Source organism: Oryzias melastigma, linkage group LG21, assembly GCF_002922805.2.
Source record: "Oryzias melastigma strain HK-1 linkage group LG21, ASM292280v2, whole genome shotgun sequence".
Lineage (NCBI taxonomy): Eukaryota > Metazoa > Chordata > Actinopteri > Beloniformes > Adrianichthyidae > Oryzias > Oryzias melastigma.
The window spans coordinates 11,605,487-11,623,721 of NC_050532.1; the positions used below are offsets into that span (position 1 = coordinate 11,605,487).

Genomic DNA, 18,235 nt, shown 5'->3' on the forward strand with positions numbered 1-18,235 from the left:
TCTATGATTAAATCACCTCAACAGGTTTTTCTACAGTCAATCCTGTCAAAAAGCAGATTGCTTGGAAGAATTTGCATTCATTTTGCTACTTTTTTACTTTACACATTTTTTTAATTTTTTGAAATGCTCCTCGTTGGTGTACAACCTGTGGATTGAACTCTATTCTATCACACTTCCTCATGTCCTCTGCCACATCCATGCATAATAATTCAAATTTTTGGCCCATCTCCTACAGCAATCTCTCTTCTCCTGTGTTTGATTTGAAGCGTCTTCTCTTGTAGCTTCACGAAACCTCAAAAAGAAAAATGGATGTGACTCTTCTCGCATGAAATAACAGTCAACCAAATCTAAACTGGGCCAGTTTCTTCCACTCCCCCGGCACACCTGCAGTCCACCCGTTGTGTTGCTCGTCTTGGCCGTGACGGCGCAGAGAAGCTCCGTAGACTCCTTCGCACCATCCAGATGGTGGCTTTAACAACCCCGCGGACGATTTATCATGTGGATCTGCTGAGTACGGGGAGTTAACGGGTAATTAAAATCATCAGTCACGCTATAAAAGCAGGGGTTTGTGGTGGTGGTAGAAAGGAAACGGAGAAAAAGGGAAAAGACTCGCCAAGAGTCATTTCTACACTTGTGTCTCGGCTTTCAGGTGTGATAAAGTGAAAGTAACAAAAATACAATCGAAAAAGCTAGAAACGATAAAAACGATTGGGGACAAAGTTTGACATTGAGCAACATTGACAAATACCTTTATTTAAACTTTTATCCCTTATTGACAACCTGCTCTAAAGCAAGAGGAAGGAGATTAAAGGACAAACGGATCCAATTTGAAAAGAAGTGTTGTCCACTTTCTCGTCGAGAAGCTTTGTGCGCTAGCTAGCCTGTCTGCCATTCTTAGGGTCCTGTCTTTAATAGGTCCCAGCTTGCCACTGATCCCTCTTGTTCCCACTTAATGGGGGATGAGGAGAGGCAATGATGTGTGAGAAAGGCCAGTGAAACTGGCCCTATACTGGCCCATCACAATCAATACTAATTTGGCTTCCCAACTCTCTTTCCCCAAAAGTAATTAATGAGAAGAACGGAAGTATCTGGCTGCTGACAGCTGATTTCCCTGTCCGCACCCGCTCCTAACACCTTCTTCATTTCTCATGCTTTTACTTAAAAGCTTGATTATGGTTGAAACCAAGCATTCAAGATTGGGGAGTGTTCCAGCATAGGTTAACGTGGATGTTCAAAGTCCTGCTGCAGCTGCTTTCTGGACGCAGCTTGAAGAAACGTGTGGTTACCATGACGATGCGTCCAGGTATTTTGTTGGTGTTAAACGGAGACATTCTGTTTTCTAAACAGAATATATTTTAGGCTTGAACCAGATGAAAGCAGATTAAACATCTCAAGGGTTTACGGGAATCAAAGAAGAAAATATTTGACGTAATCAAAAATATAGCATTAGAAAAGTTTTTCCCGTTTCCTTCCTTCATCTCCTCTCCCGGTTGGAGTCCATGGAGACAGGGAATGAAGCACCTCTGCTGCAGAGATGGAGTATAAATAGCAGTCGACCCTGCTGTAGCACCCACAACAGACTTACTGCAGCACAACACACTTTTCCTACGGAGCAAATTTTCAAGCAGAGCCGTCTCTACACCAGCCCGCTGTCAAAGTCAACCGTCCTGGAATAAAACACGCAACTAATGCACAGATGTGTGAACAGGTCACAGAGGTGAGCCTGGATATGCTGCACTCTGAAAACACTCAAAATGTCCAAGGTCAAGACAAATGCTGCAAAGAATAATAGAATCCCTGCATGGGTTGGTCACTTGCAGCTTCAACAAATGTGTAAAAAAAAAAAAAAAAAAAAAAAAGGTCACAGATCTGCTGGTTTTATGGAGCAAAGAAAATGCTGTTTTCAGCTTTGTGTTCATATTGTATGAATCTCCCTCTGCGGTGGTTTGCAGATCAAAGATACTTAAACAAACAAATGCAGAGTGATCTGGCTAATCAGGATCACAAAAGAATGCATATTCGAAAAGGGCACCATTCCACAGGTTAATAAAAGAAAAAAAAATGGAGGGGAAGCTTGATAATGAAAGGCTCGAGAGTGCATTTAATGTCCTTCTATGAATCTATCTGATTGCTCTGCAAAAGTGAAGAGCAAATTGTAAGAGCTGAAAACAACTTCTGTGCCTGCTGATTTATCCATACAGTATTTAAAGGTCTGTGGAGATTTAGGTTGGAGCAGCCGTCATTATGTCTGGGCTGAAGACGGGCGTCTAACGCAGCCTCATGTAGATGAACCGAACCAACAAAAGGTCACTGCCAACTGATTTATCTGATGGTTGTGTGGACAATAGCGCCGCATTCTTGGGAGGGAATTCAAGGCGATGATTGAAGAGGGCTTTGAGGTGGGAGTTGAGAGCAGAAAACTTCAGAGAACATCCATCAGGACTGCCGCACAATGAATCCAATCACTAAGTATTAATGAGCCAATGCTTAAAATAGTTCTGGTTTTGAGGTGAAGTCAGGGGAAATGATCTTTGCAGACGGGGAGAAGCTTCCTGATAAAAGCTGCAGCATAAATCATTTTGTGGAGTAAAGAGAGCTAATCTCTATTTTCTCAAAGTCTGCACCTGCTATGAACACTGCTGAATAGAAATCTTTGGGAATACCTTTGCTCCCCATGACTGATGAGACAGGAAGTTCCGGTATGTCTCGGAGACGAGTGGACTTAGGTAAAGGTGTGGTGTTTAAATATTACCTCAAAGAGCCACTCAGATGAAAACATGTTCTTTTTACATTTTTTTTCTGATGGTGGAGGACATACATGAAGAAAATTAAGCATAAAATCGCATTTCTGAGTTTTTTTCTTTTTTTTTAATTGTTGTGAATCGGGGCAGATGAAAAAAATGCAGTTTAAAAAAACCTAGTCTCTTTGATGTCTGCTCTGCTTTATTCTGATGCATTCACATGTCTGCAAATAGATCCATGTAGATCTTTGTGTTCCTCATCTAAGCTGGTCTCTGGCTCAAATTTGAACAGATGGGTGATGGGAAGTGGGGTGGGCTTGCTTTATGTCAGCAATACCACCCATAACTTGGAGACAAATTTCTAAAGAACTACTGCTGCTCTGCAGAAACTACATCCTAAATATTTATACAGTTTTTTTTTCTATTTTTTGGCTTCAAACAGCATAATCATAATTTAAAAACCACTGGGAACACTTTTAGACTTTCATTTTGTCCTAAATGTGAATTAATCTTCATCTAATTTCTGATTGTACAACTTTTTTGTCTAAAACAATTTTCAATAAAACCATGGCTACTACATCTAAAATGAGTTTGTTCAAGTGAGTGATGAGACTGAAGCTGCTGAGTTCCTTTGGGTCACTGGGCTGCAGGAGTCAACCCAGCTGGCAATTGGGCAAAGGCGGGACACCTTTAAAAAGCTTGTAAGTCTTCTGCAGGGCCATGCACACTAAAAGTTGTGTCACACTGGCGCTAGGTACATTTTGTGCACGTTCCACAGACGAAAGTCGGTCATACATGGAAATAGTTGTGGTATTTAGACGTGAAATGTTCACAGATGTATCACGAATGAACCATGTCAAAAACCCAAAAGACGTAAGAACAAACCACGCAAAGATCAGATCATCTCGCATGTCGTTGAATTTCTTCTCTTTGACAGTCAGCGCTCTGAGGAGAAATCACCTTGTTTCAGCACCATGGACAGTAACCGCCATGAGCCCTCACAATGCTTTGTTTTGAGTGAAGAAATTCAATGAAGTGCAGGTTTATCTGATCTTTGTGTGGTTTATTCATTCTTAGGTGACTCTCGACGGATATCTGTGCACATCAATGAATAAGGGATGCACGAAATACTTATGAATTACGTATATCATGTATTCATTACGATAGACCTATGTGCAAAATGCAGCAGTGTGACACGGCCTTAATGCTCACATGCACACCTGACATCAGTTAACCTCGGTAAGTTGTTGTTGGACTGTGGGAGGAAACCAGAGTGTCCCACTCATGCACGGGGAGAACATGAAAACCCTAACTAGGATTCAAACCAGGGCCTTCTCACTGTGAAGTGAGAATGCTAACCAATATGCAGAAAGGCATATAAATAACACAAAAAATATTAGTTTTAGTTAACTTTCATAATTGTAGTGCTGTGGAGGTGTTCTGATGCAACATCAAAAGGAACAACTAGATGATTTACATGTAAAAATGTTAAACGAGTTCTGAAAAAAGTAGAAAAATTGTCACCAAATCTTCATGTGTTATTTTTCTAAACCCTCAAATAAATGCATTTTAAATAACCAAGCGCACTTTTGTTTATAGGTCCCATCACTGAAACATTTACCTAAAGTTTTAGTCATTTCTTTTGACTTTAACCTCAACTCTCCTCTGCTTCTCATTCTATAGCACATATTCAGGGGTTCCTTCCACTCTGCTCATGGAGTTGCATAAAAGTCTATCTAACCTTAAGCGACACAACAGGCTGAAATTCATTGTAACACATTCCTCCACCACTTCTATTTGTCAATGTGTCAGATTTCCCCTGCTCCTAAAAACAAAACAAAACAAAAAAACTCTCACCCGTTGTGTTCTCACTCCCAACATCTGTTGTTTTTCACCACAAATCAGTGGGACCCACTCTGAGCGTTTCTACACGTTTGTGACTGTGAATATGTGTGGCTGCCAGAGGTCGTGGGCATTAATATGAGGGGCCAGCGAAGGGCAGAAAATGGGCAGAGGGCAACAGATGCCACAGGTCACATGCTGCCCTCTGGGAAGCCAGCTAAACAAACTTGCCAGTGAAGGCTGTGAGCAAACACCTGCTAACAATGTAATTAAAGGGACACACATTAATCACGGCGACACACTAACACACACAGAGCAGTGCACATCTTGGAAACAATGCTGCTAAGCTATTGTGTTTGAGGCTGATTTATTCTAATGGCATCCTCAGTTCAGTTAAATTTCACAGAATATGAGTTTTTTTCACTATAAGTTAAGAAATCTGGTTGTTTTTAAGCTGCATTTCAAGAGAACTTTCTCCAACTGTCTTTATTCTTGCTAATACCATCACCCTAAAGAGCACTGACGGGGTTAAAGAGAACAACTGTCGACTTCATTCAAAATTAAGTGTAAATTTAAAAAAAATCCATCCTCTTGTTGCTCTCTTGCAGCTTCAGAGTGAAGAACAGACATTTATGCAAATGTATCAAAGAAAATAGAAATAAATTAGTCTTCTGAAGTCTCATTTATACAGTAAAAAAAGGATGTAGTGAAACATGTAAAAACCAGTCGACTTTCATGGACCAAAGATCCTCTGACCTTACTCAGATGCTTTATTTCTATTAGAAACAGCTGCTCCTTTGGATTTTTCTTTCCTCACACAAACTTTATTCATCTGCTTCTCAGGCTTTTCTCCATTCATGGTCAATCACCATGTCAGCTGTGCATTCTGAGCTCAATGCCTTTGATTTGATCACATGATTGGGAAAGAATGCGAACAATTTTGAGTGATTTCATGTACATTTGTGTTGTAATCGTTTTATACTTGTTTAAAATCAATGAATCAAATGTGATGATCTGGACCTGTATTTTTTTAGCCTAATCATTTCATTTTTTTTATTAAAAAAACAAAAATTTGGTCAGATTTCTGCTACTTTTGCTTAAAAAAACAACTAATTGACCATCATTATAAAACATATCATTGACTTTTCAATTTTAAAAGATTTTTGCCAGTAACTTCTACTAAAAAACAAGCAAAAAACTCATGATTTGCTTGAAACAACCTCAAAGTACAGAACAGATAAAATACAACCAAAGCTAGGGAACTAAAAAACAAAAATTCTCTTGATTTGACTGGTAATCAAAACTTCCCTCTTCTTTAAACTAATGTGAAGGCCGTTACACGGTTTTACACAGACGTGAAAAAAGATGACAAAGACCTACTGACTGTTTAAGAAAGTCTGAAATGAAACATGATTCGACCGTTATCTGCAAAATCAAACACTCTTTCTCTTCCTGACGTCTAATAGTTCGGTCCGACAGTAGAAGCAGATCAGTTCTCCTTTGCACACATCAGTGATGCAACACTGCTGCTGTTCACAGCATCCTTAAATGGGTTCTGATAAGCATTCTATGGAGTAGCAGTAATGTCGATATATTTATAGTGAAGGACAGATACTGCACTTAAAAGAGAGAACTATACAAAATACTATATAAAAGCTTCAAATTGAATACTTTCAATAAAAAATAAAAAAATAAAAAGTTCAACCATAGGGTCACATTTTTCAAAATTCTCATATGCATCTGAATGCTGTTAAATTTAAAGGGAGTGACCACTGGTCAAATATTTGATTTTCTGCAGCATCCTTCAAGTAAGAAAAAGAGGGAAAGTGGCAGTAAATTTTATTTAATAAAGATTTTTAGAAGTAAAAAGAAAACTACCATGAAGTCAAAATCACATAAAGAAACGGAAAATGAAATATCAAAATAAATCATAAAAAAACAGCATACATTTTTAGTAAAAACACAATTTAAAAACTAAAATGCAAACAAAACAAACAACAAAAAACCTTGAAAAAAAAATAATTCCAGAAATCAAAATGAAATGCTAAAAAATGAAACAAAGAAAGAAATCAGAAAACGTGAATATTATAGGACATCACTGATCGGATGATTTTGTTTGAGTTTTGAGGGAGAACAGAAGAATGTTTTACCTAAACTGTTGTAAGAACTTGATTGAGCAAAAAAAATGTATTCTGATGATAATGAGTTTTACATATGTTACATGATTTGTGATTGATTTTACTGTTTACTGAAATCATGAAATAATGTTTTACGAGATGAATCAATAATCAACAAGCAAAAACAAAACAAAACTTAATTTGATCGGGTCAGAACCGGATTACTAACTATGCAAAAGTGTAAAATAAAGCAACAATGTTCTAATCAATGCATTTCATTGTTTCTATAATGAGTTTGAATTTTTTTTATTTTTGTCCTGTATTTTCCACAATGTATGCTTGAAATAAACCAAATCAATCAATCAATCGATAAAACAAATCAATTAATCACCAGACATTTACAGGAGCTGTGGCCAGAAATTTCAAAAAATATTTTTCTTTCTGAAGATATTATCACGCCAAATAACTTCCGGGTGAAAAGGTGAACAAACATCATCATCCAATCAGTGATGTCCCAAAGTCCAGGTTCTTATTTTGCTTCATTTTTTTAACATTTCATTTTGATTTCTGGAAATTCATTGTGTTTTCCAAACTGTTTTCTTTTTATTATGTTTCATTTTTTGGATTTGCTTGTTTTTATTTTTTACTTTTTGGTTTGTGGAATTTTGCTTTGATTTCTACAATATAATGTTTATGCATTACTTGTTTTTCTTCTTTATTTGTTAATGTGATTTTAATTTTTGTGTTGAGTGTTTTGCATTTTAGGGCCGCTGTGATAAACACTACAAAGCAGACATAGAGGTGTTTTGGTAAATTTAAATGTTAAAATGTCAAGTAGAAAATAAATAACTGTTGTAATAAAAAAAATAAGTGGCAGCTTTGAAATAAGAAAAATGTGCATGCATAAACACAAGGACAGACACCCGTCAGTTGTGGTTTTTCTGGAAGTCCCAGGAAAAAGTTTAGTCTGAAAAAAGAGGAAATTTCCAGTGAGCACCAGACCTCTGTAGAGACCTATGATGGCTTTCTTTATTTATCTCTTCTCATCACTTTCTTTCAAGTCTCATTCTTCTCATCTCACTCTTTCTCTTTACAGATCTGATGGCGGCAGCCGGGTTGCGATCCAATCACAGGCTTGCGGCAGCAATCACCTTCTGCTGATTGGTTTTATAATCCTCTCTGAGGATCTCAGATGGAGGGGAGTCAGCTGGCCAAGTAGTGCTGCTCTGATGGCTGTCATACTGGCGCCCCCGCCTCCCACTACCCCGGCATACATATCCAGGCATGCACACGCATGCACACCACACCGTAGCCTTTGCTTTCAGCAATATCACACTTCTGACTCGGTGGTATTTTTTTTATTCTATCCACAAAAGTTCAGTAAATGTGTTTTTACAAATGCATATGTGTGATTATGCGGGTGATGGCTCTGACTTCATATAGAGAAAAGCAGGCTTTATAGGTAAGTTATGCATCTAAAATGAAACCTTATGCATCTTATAGGCTTACGAGTTTATATGAGTGTGTGAGTTCAAGGCTGTATCCTTGAATGGGCAAAGAACAGAAAGAAGTAGAGATTGCACCAAGTCAGGGGATCCCCACTTTGTCTTAAACTCCCAGATCAATAAAGTTCTCATATTCTAACAAAGTCGCCATACTATGTGAGCTAATAGTACAGATCTGTGTTATGTAGCCGGTTTACAAAAGAAGGTGTGTAATGAGTTATGGTGCTTGAAAAAACAATAAAAATGTAAAGTTACATTTAATTTAGTCCATTTGTTGCTAAAATCTACCCAGAAAAGTGGAAATAACAGAATTCCTAATAGGGTTTTGTGTTGTACTTTTTGTATTCAGGTTCTAATAACACTGTTAGTCAAAATAAATAAATAAATAAATAATGGATCTACAGGTCCAACAATTTAAAAAAGACATTCAAAACATGTTTTTTTTAATCAATTTCTGGTCATTTTCGGAGTCCTTGGGATGACACACCGATCATCCTTTTGTTTTCTTAAAGACCCACTCTGCTGAAAATTGTGTTTTTCTTGCAGCCTTTTTTTAATGATGGGGGAAAAAAAACATGTTAAAAAAATTAAGCTCAAAATTGCATTTCAGAGAATTTCTTTATTTGAATCATTGCAAATCAGAAGCTGCGCAGCTTTAAAGCAACTGGCTGGTGTTTCTCATGACAGAAAAAAATCTCACATTTTTTCCAAGATAACAGTTTCCAAAAGTCTTGATGACAAATGAGTTACTTGTTTTAGTCAAACTGCCAGAATCCGTTTTACTCATAACCGTTAAAGCAAAAAAATAAATAAAAAAAAAAGTCCTTTCTCTCTTCTACCATATCCAAGCCTCCTAATTTGTGATAATTAACACGACACATTCTCATCACCTAAAATCTGCTAAATTATAATCGTGTTATTTCAACGTTTTCTGAGCCAAGGTACACTTTATATTTGACAAAAATCACAAGACACACCTGCAGCCAAAAATGTAAATCTGTGTGTATTAATGAAATACCAGTCCCTCCAGGATCTCACATGCATTAAAAAAAAATAGTTTGATCACTTTTTTTGTCTAAATCAAAAATGTAATTTTAATTAAAAATGTTTTTTTTCTTTAGAAAAAAACAACAAAACATAATTTTAAATTAGCTTCAGTTAAATGTGTCTGTAGGCCACTTTACCTTAAAGCTGTTTCATTTATTTTATTACAATTGCACTAAACGTAATTTTTTTTCAAAAGTGCTTAAAGTCTGGAATTGAATTTGTCCTTCAAATAAACATTATTTTAAAAAAGCAGCTGTTGTTTCAGGTAGAAAGATGACTTGGACCAAACACTAAGATCTCAGGCTGTCAATCACAAACCTTGAAGGAGAACTAAACTGTTTACCTCTGCTTCCATCAAGATTTGCAAATTGAACAAAAATGTTTGTTCGGTTTCATGACAGTTATGACAATGAATCATGGGAGATGTAGTGAAAAGCAGTGGTGCTGACAAAGCTTCATTATTTTAGCCACTTTTTACATGGTCTAATACCGGATCACCAAGGAGGCGAGGACGTTAACCACGTCTGATCGGTTAGATTGATGACATATATGATTAATCCTCAAGAGTGATCATTTGACAGTTTGAAAGTCTTTAATATTTCTAACTTCTCGGTGTGAAACTTGGACCTTTTTGGATAAACAAAGAGCTGATGTTTTGGAAATGCTAAATGACGTTTATGCCAATAAAGTGAACAATTTCCCATGACACATTTGATCATTCTAGTGGACCAGAGCACACTCTGCAATAGAATGCACACCACTGCAAGCTTCTACACTTTATAAAAAAGCTCTTACCACCAGGCAGCATTAAGTACCGTCATTTCCACAAGTGTAAATGCCAGTCCAGGTGAAGGACCCTCCATAGGAGGAAAGAACACTAAATTCACGCATTGGTTCAACAACATGAATTTGTTTCCTGTCAGTCACTGTGACTAAATTTAAGGTTAAGTAAGTTTAAGGAAAGCAATGAATTATTAAAAAGAATCAGTGATTTCTGAACTACCTTTTCTATAATTTAGCCACTTTTACGAAGTTCCTCATCTCTCTTTTGATTTAAAAGTTCCACACAGTGCTTCTACACTCCTGCATTCTCATGGACACAGTGGTAATGTAGGAAATTGGGATCTTAAGTAAAGCACGTTCTTCTGACACAAAAAAGTTTATATTTCATTAATAGCTTTTTTTTTTTTTTAGTTTGTGCATTTTCAAAGGTGAAATGAAGTCATTTGTTCTTGCCTGAGGGGAGAAAGGCTTCTGTTCTCTACTATGCTTCATACGTTGACCTCGGTGAGGTCAACAAAACAGTTTGGCTTGAGGAGGTCGTGTATTTTGCTCGTGTTGTCAGTGGGAACGGGAAATGTTTTAACTACGTTAAAGCAAAAGAGAGAAAAGGCACGACTTTCTGCCCGTGACCCGGGTTAGGAAGGGGTCACACTGGGACACTTCAACCTGAAAATATGAAGAATGATTAATGAAGATGAAAAATATATATATTTGAGGCCTTTTCTTTTTTCTCGAAAGAGTAAAAATATGGGTGAAGGTGGTAACGAATAAACCAGTATGTTCCTGTTAAAACTTTTTAAATGTCTGCATGGATCTAAGAATTTTGTTGTAATATAAGCAAATAAGGAGAAAAATGTGTTGGTCAGATTCCCAAGAGTTTAGCTGAATGAGTACAGTGTCTTCGGTTTCTCCACAAAAGATGTAAATAAACAAAAAAGTTATCTAGAGATTCAAGAAACGTATAAATTATTATTTTTACTAGTAGCTCTAGAAGCCAGAAGTTAGAACTCAAGCTTCTTGCAGAGTCTGAAATGATGTTTCTTTTTTTTCGATGTGTTTGAAATTCTGATATTAAAGTCCTATAACCAGATTCTTTTGCTTAATTTTGAAAAATGCTGCTGAAGTAAAAACACAAAACTAATGTCAATCTGAACAACTTAGAAAGGAAGTTCACTTGGTGCGCTTAATTCAAGCCATTTCACAATAAAAGTCTCCTTACAGCATTCACATGATATTTTGTTCATCTGGCGAATGTTTTATTTGACTTATGATTAGTGAACCGATATGGCTTCCCAGTTTTTCTCAAGGACACTTTGACAGGAAAAGCCTGCGGTAACAAGACCGCGTATTCAGTTGGGATTTACTGCCAGTCAGGCTTGTGTGTGAAATATGTGTCCCATCAGTCTGGAACACACGCACACGCACACACACACTGAGGCTGATGAAGACAATAGGTGGGCATGTAATGTCCACACATGCACTAATAGATGTGACTTCTCCGTGACACATTCACACGTACGGTTGGCGACAGCAGCCTCAATCAATAATGCATAAGGTGCATGAAATGCATAAATACTCTGGGAAGAAAAGTCCTGCACCTTAAATGTATCTGTCACTTTTAAACTTCCTACACAGACAAAAAAAAAAAAAAAAAATCCAAAAGATTTTGTCAGGGTTTCTTTTCCTTTACTTTTCAGGATATATTTTTTTCTTTGGAATCTGCCAGGGGAACCTGCTGGAAGCAGCTCTGGGCTATTTCATGCCTGTCCAGCACACAAGAGGGATGTCTTTAGCAGCTCTCAGAGCTTCAAGCATGTAAGATGTTCATGTTATATTTAGGGTAAAGAGTGGGAGCAGTGGAGAGTTTTACACAGAAACTGTACACAAATAGTGATCTGCTATAAATACTGACCAGAGGTGGGTAGTTACAGGTTACATTTATGAAGTTACTTTTACATTTGTCTGTTAGTCTGATGTAGACTAAAGTGATCTCAGAAATCTGAATTGTTTAGAATAATTTGGATGATAAGGATGATAATTGTATTCTTTTCACAAGATTATAATAGGCCTTTGCTAACTTTTTTTTTATATTATCATTTTTATTTAAAAAAATATTTGTCAATATGTTAACAAATTAATCAAACAAAGACAGTAGAGAAAAAAAAATTGTTAAACAATCAAAACAAATTAAAATAAAAAAAAACATTTTCAGGACTTATTATAAAGCTACATGAAAAATATATATATTTTTAAATACTATTTTTTATATAAATTAGGAAAACTGTAAAAATCAGTAAAATAGGAAACTCCTCCTTTTTGCTAATGATGTCTAAAATTATATATTTTTTAAGTTTGTTACAGCATTTCTTTAAATTTCTGTCTGAAGAATTTCAATTTTAATAGTTTTAAAAAATTAAGACTTCCGAATAAAAAATATTTTAAAATGTATATTATAAATGTTAGATTTTTTTGAAAATCTGTTCTGGAGGAAAAAAAAAACTTTAACACAAAAAAATTACAATAAAACAAAAGATATTTGACATTTTTAATAACTTCAAACTGCCAGATCAAATAAGAGTAACATTTAATAATAATAATAATAATATTAAGAAAAAAGATATCAACACCAATAATTTGATGATAAAGTAACAAATGTGGGGATTGTGGGTAATCCCATGACAATTTTTCAATGGTAGCAGTCAATTTTGATGGTCAGTCTAAGCAGCGTATTTGAAATGTGAGGATTAATTCTGTAAGAAGTAGTCTGATCAATTCAGAAATGAACAACAAAATTTGTGGAAATAACAATACAACTGTATTTGCTATTTATTTTTTAGATCTAATGAAATAATTTGAACCAAAACAAATTTAGGAATATAATAAAATAAAATAATTTAAAATAATTTCAAATCTGTAATTTCTGCACAATAAAAATATAAGAACTGAAGATGTTCCCCATTCCAGATATTTAAGAGACTTTCTTTAATTTTTAAAAGAAATCAGACCATATTAAAATGCTTCCATGTGCCACTTCATCTGAATATTCTGGTCTGTAACATCTTTTTTCTCCTCAACTTTGATGTTTCTTCATCTGTAAATATCGTTTGGTCTCGTTTCTGTCTGAGATCATGTTTCAATATGAAGTTATCCTCTCACAGTCATCTATCAAAGACTTTCGGTGGTAATCACCGATGATGTTGCAATCTCAAACCATTTAGGTCACGACTTCACAGCCGAACCCGTTTAATGGAGCTCTAGTCATTATGTCTGTGTGTGTGTGTGTTTGTGTGTCTATCTTACTCAGCATTATCACTCTATTACAGGTGCAGGCCTTTTTTTTTCTCCCCCACAAAACTGTTGTGTTCTTGTTCCGTTTTTGTGTGTGTGTTTGTGTATTTCTTGCTGTTTGCACAAGTGCAAGCACAGCACTCCAGTCCTCAAATACATACAGTGGTCTCTCCTGACAAGTGCACTCAATCATGCTAATTTTTTACAAATGCAGCATTATTCAACCAGCGTGGACAAAACTCCAAGTTTACTCCTATTAGCTTTGCACAAGGTTGACAGGCTACACTTCGCTTTCAGGTTAACCTTTCTGAACTTGTGCAGCAGCACCAAGTAATAGGACATATTTGGCAATTTCTTACCATATAATGCTGCAGTCCTTTTTAGGAGCAAACAACATCTTTAATGAAGCTTTTTCTAATCTTTATGAAAATAAAATCAGTGTAATGAGCCTTGAAACTTCCCATTTTCTGTCATTTTGCTTTTTTATGTAATAAAAACAAAACTTTAAAAATCTTAACTTTAGGATGTGCTCTTTGTAATCATAAAAAACCCTTAAGGTTTTATGTACCTTAAACTAAGCAATTATTTGACGGCTTCACCCATTGGGCCACCCACCTGCCAATCAAAAACACGCCCTCATACCAGGGATCTGCAACCTTAATAGAGCCATTTGGGCCTCTTCCTTACAGACCAAAACCTAACAAGAGACGCAAAATCCCAAGTGAACGTTTAGAAAAATACACCTATTTATGTTTTTGGGCCATAAAGCTAACCATTTTTTAAAAGTAGCTTTAGAATACCCACCTGAATTATAACAGCATATAACAAGTGCAATTGTTTTAAATTTAAAAGCAGCATATACATGTTTCATTTAAAATAAATTACACCCTGCATTACATGTAATTATTTTAAAACTTTGCCTCTAAGCTTCAACTAAACACCAGTGTTCAGCAGAAGATCAGAATTTGTGCTTTAAGTGACAATAGATTAATTATTTTACCATCATTTTTACTAAAGTTAACTGACATGATAACAATATAAACACAAATTAAAACATTTTTGAAACCACATTACAAATATATTTATATTTGGTGTAAAGTCAGACATTTTTTTATTAAACATGAAATTGCTCATGCAACCAGCCTCCAGTGGTCATTTGAGGTACTGCAAAATATGATGCACTTTAGTTTGCTTCAAACTTGATAGCACATGCTCAAGTCTTTTAGAGTAAACTATATCCAAATATGAAAAATTATTCATGAAATTTGAGTTATTTTCGCAAGCTTTTTTTTCCAACCTGAACCAAGATGACGATCTCTGAGGCTCCGCCCCTTGTGGGTGCTGCCCATTTCATGACGTCATCCTAGAGCCGGCCTCAGTGGTGTGTTTGCATTACGCCTTGAACTTTTGCCTAAAAAGGATGTGCATATTGTGCATACAAAATGAAAGCGTTTTGGCGATCACCTCTAGCCTCTAGTGGGTGTGTATGTTAGCCCAGGGTCAGTGCTGGCAGAGCAGACTTTTTCTGGAAGGGTTCTGGTCCCCCGCATGAACGTGAAGACCCAGTTAGGGTTGGTGCTTAGGGAGCAGGGTTTCAGAGAAATGTTCAGATATGCGTGAATGGAGTTAAATACCACTTTGGGTTGTTGTTTTTTTTGAGGAATTTCCATTATAATACACTTAAAACCTCAAAAAGTTGATTTTGGATGATAAAGGCCCTTAAATAATGCCACATCTAAACCATGACTAGTCTCCTAATGTACTTTTTATTAAAGTAAAGACTCCAGGAGGACGCATTTCATTATGAAGAAAAAGGTTTCTAAAAAAACAACAGTTTTATCTCCCTACAAGCTAGAAAACCTGATTTGGATGTTTTACAGACGGCTCTTTCAAAATCAAAGATAATGTGTGTAAAGTTCTGGAAAGGTTCATCTGTTCCATACATTCTGTGACAGAAATGATGCAATGTTCCAACATGAAGAGCATGACAGATGAAGCCAAGAAAAAAATGATGCTTTTCTTTCTGTTTTGGTGAAACTTTCTAGCAAAGATATCAAAACAATAATTAAACACACAGAAACAGCATAATTCTCTGCTGGTTCTCCTTTTAACTTCTTAAAAACCAAACGGTCTTGTTACATTTTCAATGAGGAGATAAAGAACTCCTCTCTGAGAACCCTTTCCACAGTCAGTGCTCATTTTAGTAAATATAATTTATTTTTTTGGTCCTTCTTGAAGAATTTGTTCTATTAAAAGTCAGCAGAGAGCAAATAGCACTGAGCACACAGAGACATTGTGTCATTGCACACTGTATTCATGACTATGAGGGGACGCAGGTACGGGGATAAAGAAAGTATGAATGTATGCATTTATTACGGTATGTGACCCTCATCTGTTCATTCGAACTGAGCAGAGTTAATAGAAAGAGATGAAAATTTCAACCTTCCTGAATAAACCCATGTATTAAGGTGACAGTGGCATTAGATTAGCACCCTAGATATATCAGCTACGTTCATACAATTGCAGTGTATAATTTTACGTATAGTGTTTGAGTCACTTTGGACCAAACATCAAATGCTTCTTTAAAATCCCACTCTGATCATATTCTAATCTTTTGTAAAATCCTTCCTAGTGGTCTTTTAAATATGATTATGACATTTTTAGGAACATTTTGGTGGAGAAAATCCCCTTTTTCCACTCCCTGGTGCTGAGGACTCTCTATTTACACTCTTTTGGACTATCTTACTGTCCTTCACACCTCAAACTTTACATTACTGGTACAACAAAAATGGCGAGCAATATTGGAGCCGTCCAGCGGTACAGTTTTGAGCCAGATGGATCGAGTCGTCTACAAGTGGATGCATCAGAATGGAGCTTGTTATAGTTTCTACACCACAAATATGATCTTCTTCCAAGCTTATTTTCCTTATTTATGTCCTCCATTATCAGAAAAATGCTCCAAAAACATGTTAAAAACACAATTTTCATCTGATTGGGTCTTTAAATGACCTAACAAATTTGAAATGTTTGTTCATGTCATTAATTGCAAAATAAGAAAAATACAATATCCACCACTGTTCGGGGTTTCTTTGGTTAAAAAGTCTTTGTTTGTAGACTTTAATGTGTTGCTGAGCTTCATCACTCGAACTGCGTAGCTTTTGATCACCCCACACACTTTCTGTCAGATTAAGATCAAGATCCTCAACGTGACCAGCTTCAAACACTTCTCTGTCCCACCTTTCCATTCTAATAAGCATAAACAAGCCTTTTAAAGAACTGCTCTGGAAAATAGTCTTTGTTTATAACATCACATGCACATCTTTAATGCTGTGCATGAACATCCAACTTCAGCACAAAAACATTTCTCCTTGTTATCTAAAGTGGATGTCAGTGACCACACGGAAATGGAAAATCGGTATTATTTCATGATCACAATTTTTTTTTTTTTTGGACCAACATTAATTGTTATATTGTAATTTAAGTATTTTTGTGATTCTATTTGTATTATTTTTCTTCTGATTGCTTGAAATAAACCATTTCTGATCTAATGTAATCTAATTGAACTATTATTATGATTAAATAATCTTAATTTAGCATCCTCATACATAAATGGACATTTAAATTGCTGGAATTAAATCCAGCTGTCAAAGGGTTAAATAAAAACAGTTCATACTATATAAATAAAACTATAAAGTCAGAAAAAATATTTGTCTTTGTTTGCAGATTAAGTAAAACCTTTTGCTATGTTTAACAACTTGGATTTTTTCTGTATCTCCATTTAAAATAGAAATGGACAACATACTGCAAAAAAAAAAAAAAAAAAAAAACTACAAAAGGCTGAGGAGAGGATTGGTAATTGTCACTGAAGTTCAGTAGTGGCAGTGCATCATAATATTCACACTTCAAAAACTTCTTTTCAGACAGTCTTTTCTTGATGAAAAGCTGACTGACCAGGTGAACAATCATCGATTTGCATGACGATGGTGAACAACGCTGCAAAAACAGCCCTGCTCACAAAACGGGCTCTAACTGCAACTACCTTTTGTGTAAAAAAACGCAGATGCAGTGCATATACTGAATTCAGTTTATTTGTGTGGAAAATCAAAGCAGAGCACAGCTCAGAGAATGCAGGAACACCTTTTACGCCGTGGTGTGAGATCCTACGTTTCTGCTGTAAGGCTTGAATTCTGCTTTATTTAGTTTCTAAGAACTTAAATAATTTGTAAAATCTGAAGATTTGCAAATTTGACCCTAGTTTTATCTTTAAGTGGATCACATATGTGATCCCCAGAGATTTTCTAAGAGTTGACACTGAAAGGGAAGGCTAATGATAGCAACATCAACCTAAAATAAAATCACAGGAGAAGGTGTAAAGAGTCACAGTTACATTCGCGGTGACAGATTTCAAATTTGCACATTGTCGTCTCTTTTTTTTAACTGTGAATTTAGTCAAAGCAAATTAAGATTTTATCAGGAAAAAGTGTTAAGTCACAGAGGCTTTAAAAGTTTTGAAAAGGGTTTAGAGACACACACAAAAAAAAGTGTTCTTGTTTTTTTTTAACATGTTCTTTTTCTTATAATGGAGGGCATAAATAAAGTGCGTTTTTGAGTATTTATTTAATCAAATCATGTTGGAACAGGAGCAGATAACCAGAAAATATCAGGTTTGTGATGCAGAAAGTCTCCGTTCTTTGCTCCAATCTTGATGCATCCACTGGCAGACAAAAAGATCCTCATTTTCCTCATCTAAGCTGCCACCTGACTCAAAACTGTGCAGCTGCATAGCTATATACTCGCCATTTTTATTTTTTTGCTAATATTAGCTTGTGAGGTGGTATAAGCTAGTGGGAGAGAGTGTAAATGTAACTAGCTCAGTCTTGGTGCAGGCTGATTCAGGACGATTCTCTGCGTT

The 18,235-nt window shown here is 35.9% G+C and overlaps 1 protein-coding gene and 1 long non-coding RNA gene across 3 annotated transcripts in view; one reads left to right on the forward strand and one right to left on the reverse strand.

The window, feature by feature from the left end:
• LOC118597896 overlaps window positions 1-9,026 on the forward strand; it is a 12,361-nt gene extending 3,335 nt beyond the window's left edge. The window contains exon 2 of the long non-coding RNA XR_004946899.1: window positions 7,797-9,026. This is a non-coding gene — a long non-coding RNA (uncharacterized LOC118597896). The remainder of the gene's footprint in view (window positions 1-7,796) is intronic.
• The window catches only part of LOC112155273 (ephrin type-A receptor 6), a 166,630-nt gene that overhangs the window by 44,671 nt on the left and 103,724 nt on the right, over window positions 1-18,235 (reverse strand). The gene's annotated exons all lie outside the window — the stretch shown is intronic.